The sequence below is a fragment of the Salmo salar genome, chromosome 14, assembly GCF_965601325.2.
Source record: "Salmo salar chromosome 14, fSalSal1, whole genome shotgun sequence".
In the NCBI taxonomy this organism is placed as follows: Eukaryota; Metazoa; Chordata; class Actinopteri; order Salmoniformes; family Salmonidae; genus Salmo; species Salmo salar.
Genome location: NC_138304.1, coordinates 46,605,976 through 46,612,943, shown reverse-complemented (window position 1 = coordinate 46,612,943; position 6,968 = coordinate 46,605,976).

Genomic DNA, 6,968 nt, shown 5'->3' with positions numbered 1-6,968 from the left:
ATTTAAGAGGTTTATTAATTGGAATCCTTCCCCTTTAAGAATGATTGGCAGTTGTTTTCTGGTCAAGTAATTGCTGCAAAATGTGGCCTGTATTCAGACCACAGAGGGAGGCCTCGGCTAATGAAGGCTTTGACAAAACTTTCTTTCAGAAAATCTATTGTTTAAAAGATAATGGTTCTTGTAATCCCTTCATTACACACAATATATGAGAGAATATACAGAGATATACAGAGATGTAGTATGCTTTGGCTGGACACAAACTGGCCTGCACAGGAAAGACATGAAGCAAATGTATTCTAATAAACCCTTGTTTTAGTGCTTGTGGATTGTGAAAAGAAAGCTGGGATATAAGAGAAATTAACAATGACTATGTATACATGTGTATTTATAATTGTATATTTCCTTGAAAATTATTATACTCTGAGTATGGCCCGTGTCATGTAAACACTATATAAATATATCATTTTTAAAGGAACCTGGAATAAATTAAGTCAAAGGTTAGCTGTTTCAACTTAAAAATAGATACCCCATTGATGTAAAATGTTAAGCTTTAAAAGCTTAAAACAATGTATGGAATATTGTGTTACCTAGAGTTATTAGCTCACTTACCACGACATAAGTCAGTGTTAAGTTAACATCAGTAATGAACTTAATTATCTTAATAAGTTCGTGGCACCAAAGTAATATTATACATGTTTAAGAAACATGACACCTCTCTATCACTTCTCACACTCTAATCCAAGGTTAGGGTCTTGATTTTGGCACAGCTTTTCTGAACCCTGATATGGCTTGCTTCCATTATGGTGTGTATAAATTGGCTTTATTATGCTCTAGCCAGGCTGGTTTGTTTGAACATGATCCGGATAGAGTTGCTCAGCCCTTGTTTGAGTACTGGTGAACTTTGAAAACAATGTTAGGATATAAGAGAAATGAGCAATGCCTGCTTGCATTTACTTCCACACTAATAATTATATATTATATCGAATACAGCAATACTCTGACTAAGGCAAGAGTAATTTAAACATAAAATGAAACCTTTTTGTTGCTTTTTTTTATACAGTACCAGTCAAAAGTTTGAACACACCTACTCATTCAAGGGTGTTTCTTTATTTTTACTATTTTCTACAATATAGAATAATAGTGAAGACATCAAAACTATGAAATAACACATATGGAATCATGTAGTAACCAAAAAAGTAATAAACAAATCAAAATATATTTTACATTTTAGATTCTTCAAAGCAGCCACTCTTTGCCTTATTGTACACATATGTACATAGTTATGTTTTTAAATAACCAGAGTTACCTTGCTAATGTAACATGTGAAGTTGTATGAGCTTGTATTTTATTGTATGGAATATTATTACCTAGCTTTGTTAACTAAATTTCCTGAGTTGAGACGAAATTAGTCAGTGTTAAGTTAGCATCATTAGGTTATATTTAGCGTCAGTAACTTATATTTGGGATCATAACTATCTATATAAGTAAGTAGCAATGTAAATACTAACTATGTATGTAAGCAAATAACAGTACATATATTTTAATAACAATGTATATACTTATCTTGACCACCAATGCCGTCCCAACACAGTCAGGTGGCATGTAATAATGTCATTTCACCATAGTAACCCAGGTTTGGCCTCCCAGCCCTGGTACCTTGTCAAAGGTGGAATGGGCTGGACCTATATTGCTCCTAAGGCCTATCTCTTTCTGGCCCCTGCTATGGGTTTCCCTACAGCCAGCTGGTTGGCCTAAAGCTGAGGAAGCTAAGTGTCACAAAGATCAACCCTTACCTTAATGAGCCTAAGGACTTCACCGGAGATTTGCTCTTATGTCATCTATCCAAATATATGTTTAAGAAGTTCAAAACAGAACATCCAGCATGGAGAAACACACAGGATCATGTGAAATGTGTATCCCTATGCCTGACCACTGCAATTTCATGTTTTGGTAAAGAAAGATATATTTATGACAACTCTCCCGATGCTGTATGTTTACGGTTGATCTCAAACCCTAAACCTCAACTAAATCTTGTAATACATCATGTGGAAATTGAGCAAGTTGAGGTGTCTAAACTGCTTGGAGTAGCCCCGGATTGTAAACTGTCATGGTCAAAACATATTGATAAAACAGTAGCTAAGATGGGGAGAAGTCCGTCCATAACTTCTTAACAGCACTATCATCAAGGCAGGTCCTTCAGGCCCTAGTTTTGTCACACTTGGACTACTGTTCAGTCAGTTGTCACAAAAAGGGATTTAGGAAAATTGCAATTGGCTCAGAACAGGGCAGCCCGACAGGCCCTTGGATGTACACAGAGAGCTAATATTAGTAATATTAATGTCAATCTCTCCTGGCTGAAAGTGGAGGAGAGATTAACTTCATCACTACTTGTATTTATGAGAGGTATTGACATGTTGAATGCACCGAGCTGTCTACTGGCACACAGCTCGGACTACTGGCACACAGCTCGGACACCCATGCATACCCCACAAGACATGCCACAAGAGGTCTCTTCATAGTCCCGAACTGACTATGGGAGGCACACAGTACTACATAGAGCCATGACTACATGGAACTCTATTCCACATCAAGTAACTGATGCAATCAGTAAAATAAGATTTAAAAAATAGATAAAAATACACCTTACGGAACAGCGGGGACTGTGACGCAACAGAAACATAGAAACAGACACATGCATACACACACACGATAACATATGCACTATAAACACACATACACATGGATTTAGTACTGTAGATATGTGGTAGTTGTGGAGTAGGGGTCTGAGGGCACACAGTGTGTTGTGAAATCTGTGAATGTATTGTAATGTTTTTAAAATGGTATAACTGCCTTAATTCTCCTGGACCCCAGGAAGAGTAGCTGCCTTGACAGCAGCTAATGGGGATCCAAAATAAATACAAATACAAACAGCTTTGCAATACTATGACTTTAGTCGGGGTGTAATTGAATTAGTAGACAATTAAAACAAGATACTGTTAATGGTTCAATGATCTAAAAAGTATGAATTTCTTACACGGGGAGGTTACTGAATGCATGAATCAAAAATAAAATGTTTAATTGGACAAATAACGTTCATTACTAGTCCTGGATGAGAGATCACGTTTGCCAGGGTCAGCCGGGGACAAGTTTCGCAGGTTTCCTAGATCCCTCTTAAGTTCTTTTATTAGATTCCAGGTACTGGACTACAGGACATTCAATTACACTGAACAAAAATATAAATGCAACATGTAAAGTGTGGGTCCCATGTTTCATGAGCTGAAATAAAAGATCCCAGAAATGTTTTGTACGCACAACAACAAAAACAACAACAAAAAAAGCTTGTTTCTCTCAAATTTTATGCACAAATTTGTTTACATCCCTGTTAGTGAGCATTTCTCCTTTGCCAAAATAATCCATCCACCTGACAGTTGTGGCATATCAAGAAGCTGATTAAACAGCATGATCATTACACTGGTGCACCTTGTGCTGGGGACAATGGCCACTCTAAAATATGCAGTTTTGTTACACAACACAATGCCACTGGTGTCTCAAGTTTTGAGGGAGAGTGCAATTGACATACGGACTGCTGGAATGTCCACCAGAGCTGTTGCCAGATAATTGAATGTTCATTTCTCTACCATAAGCCATCTCCAACGTCCTTTTTGAGAATTTAGCAGTACGTCCATCCGGCCTCACAACCGCAGACCGCGTGTATGGCGTCATGTGGGAGAGTCGTTTGCTGATGTCAACGTTGTGAACAGTGTGCCCCATGGTGATGGTGGGGTTATGGTACGGGCAGGCATAAGCTACGGACAATGAACACAACATTTTATTGATGGCTATTTGAATGCATAGAGATACCGTGACGAGATCCTGAGGCCCATTGTGAGGCCAATCTTTTTTAAAGGTATCTGTGACCAACAGATGGATATCTGTATTTCCAGTCATGTAAAATCCATAGATTAGGGCCTAATGAATGTATATCAATTTACTTATTTCCTTATTTGAACTGTACCTCAGTAAAATATTTCAAATTGTTGCATTTTGTGTTTATATTTTTGTTCAGTATAATTAAACCTTTGTCTCTCATGTGGCTAGCTTTGCTGATGGTAAAGCTAGTATGTTGTCCCCATTGACTGGCTGGGCTGGCAGGTTGACAGGGCAGTAGTAACTTGAGTTAATTAGTTGCTAATTATGTAATCAATTCAGTACAGCATTTGTAGCTAATGGGCTAAAGAGCCCGAGTGAAGTTTGCACTGATACTTTGATTCCAGCGCTCTCACCAACAATGGAAGAATAAAATCTGACCAATAAATAAGATGTTTATATATTAACTTCTATTGTCCTCCAAGAGTTGCACATTTTTGTATTTATTTTTTATGTTATTGTATTTTTTCCTTCTTTCAGGGGGTGGATCAGCTCTAATATTGCGCGTAGATTGTTGCTTCCATCAATGTAATTGTCTGTATAATTTCCAATCCCCCATATATTTTTGGCAAAAGTATACAATTACATTGATGGAAGCAACAATCTATGCGCAATATTAGAGCTGATCCATATATATATATATATATATAGTGTAGTGTTTGCAGGGAATAATAAAGGTATATTCTAAAAAAAGTGTGTATATGTATGTATGTATGTACAGTATATATGTATATTGGTATGTGTATGTGTATGTATGTGTATATACGTGTATATATATATATATATATATATATATATATATATATATATATATATATATATATATATACACGTATATACACATACATACACATACCAATATACATATATACTGTACATACATACATACATATACACACTTTTTTTAGAATATACCTTTATTATTCCCTGCAAACACTACCACCCCTCCCCCAATTAGAGTAAACTAATAAACAATAACACTTTATACATACTATACACATTTTACAGACACAATCTATTTTACAGTAGTTATATTTTGTTTGTTTTTAATCCTTCCTCTATTTCTGATGTCAATCCAGTTTGATTTATATTTGTAACTGTGCTATTTCACCAAATTTCTGAACCTATGTGTCACGACTCCCGCCGAAGTCGGCTCCTCTCCTTGTTCGGGCGGCGTTCGACGTCACCGGCCTTCTAGCCATCGCCGCTCCATTTTTCATTGTTCCATTTGTTTTGTCTTGTTCCCTGCACACCTGGTTTACATTCCCTAATTACACTGCTATATATTCCTCTGTCCCCCCCCCCATGTCTTTGGGTGGAATTGTTTTGTGTTACGTGTTTTATGTGACGCGCCAGGCTGGTTTTCCATGATCCGTGTTTATTTCACGAAGTATTTTTATTTGGTAAACTATAGCTTTTCTGACTGTTTTCGCGCTTTGCACTTTTGCCATTGTTGCTAGAGGTTTTGACGCAGTGGCGTCCGTCTGCTGTTTGCTCCTGCCTCAATCAAGTGTGCGCCTGTTCACAACTCTCTGCTCTCCTGTACCTGACTTCGCAACCAGTACGCACACCCGTGACACTATGTACATTTTACAGACCCCGTATGTTTTACATTGGTTATCTTGTTATTAGTCCCACCCTTCATCTCCATTCAACCCCTCCCATCTATATCTTAACACCATCCATTTTGTATTTCTATTTGCCATATATTTTTCAACTGTGCTGCGATGCTTCACAAAAATACTGAACCTTTCTATTCTCATAGCTTCTACAGATTGTAAATTAAAGATAAACATTTTTGCTAAAATAATGATTATATTATTGATCGATTGATCATAACTTTTCAAATCACCCAGTATTGCTATCAGCAGCGTTAGTTCTAGGTAAATGTTGCAGTTCTTCAGCCATTCCTGGACCTGTGACCAAAAACGAGCTACATATGGACAGTACCAAAATAAATGATCTAATGAATCTGGCTCCTCGCAGCAAAATCTGCAGAGCTGGGAAGATTGTATCCCCCATATATATAACATTCTATTGGTTGCAAGAATTTAGTATAATAATTTAAATATATTTTTTTTTTAATCCGGCATCGTTTTGCATGTTAATTCAAAAACCATGTGCCATGGAATCGGTACATTGAAAATCTCTTCCCAACTATTTTGCAATTTATATGGCACAGTAGTCAATTTTTTGGTCCTTAAATGAAATTGGTATATATTTTTATTTATCGCAATTTTCTTTAACCATTTTTGGTCTTTAATGCAGGGCCGACAGTTCCTTACTTTTTCCTCCTTTCACTGGCCTCTTCCATTTTTGTGGTAATGCTCCAATTAGTTTGTTGTAATTTTGGGTAGAGCAGACATCTCCATATGTCTGTGTTAGCTGCATGTGTGACATAACTCCACCAGTCCTATTTATGATATAGTTTCCAAAAATTCTAAATTTTTTAAAAGTTTTATCGAAAAATATATATTTTTTAAAATCAATTAGTATATTTGAGTTTAACCACAATATTTGTTGTATTATTTGTTCTGTCTTTTCAGGTGGACTAAACTGAAATTGCAACCAACATTCTAAGGCTTGTTTAAAAAATAGCGATATTTTGGAGATGATTTTGTTTTCAAATAACCGAAAGTGAGCAGTTGTAAACTGTTTCACCTGTCCTTGTGCTTGTCTCCACCCCCCTCCAGGTGTCGCCCATCTTCCCCACTTATCCTCTGGGTATTTATACTTGTGTTTTCTGTCTGTCTGTGCCAGTTAGTCTTGTTTGTTCAAGTCAACCAGTGTTTTGTCTCAGCTCCTGCTTTACCCCAGTCTCTCTTTTTCTCTTCCTCCTGGTTTTGACCCTTGCCTATCCTGACTTTGACTCTGAGCCTGCCTGCCATCCTATGCCTTTACACCTACTCTGGTTTATCGACCACTGCCTGCCTTGACCTGTCATTTGCCTGCCCCTGCTGTTGCAATAAACATTGTTACTTCAACACAGTCTGCACTTGGGTCTTACCTGAAACCTGATAATGGTAGCTAGATTGATACGA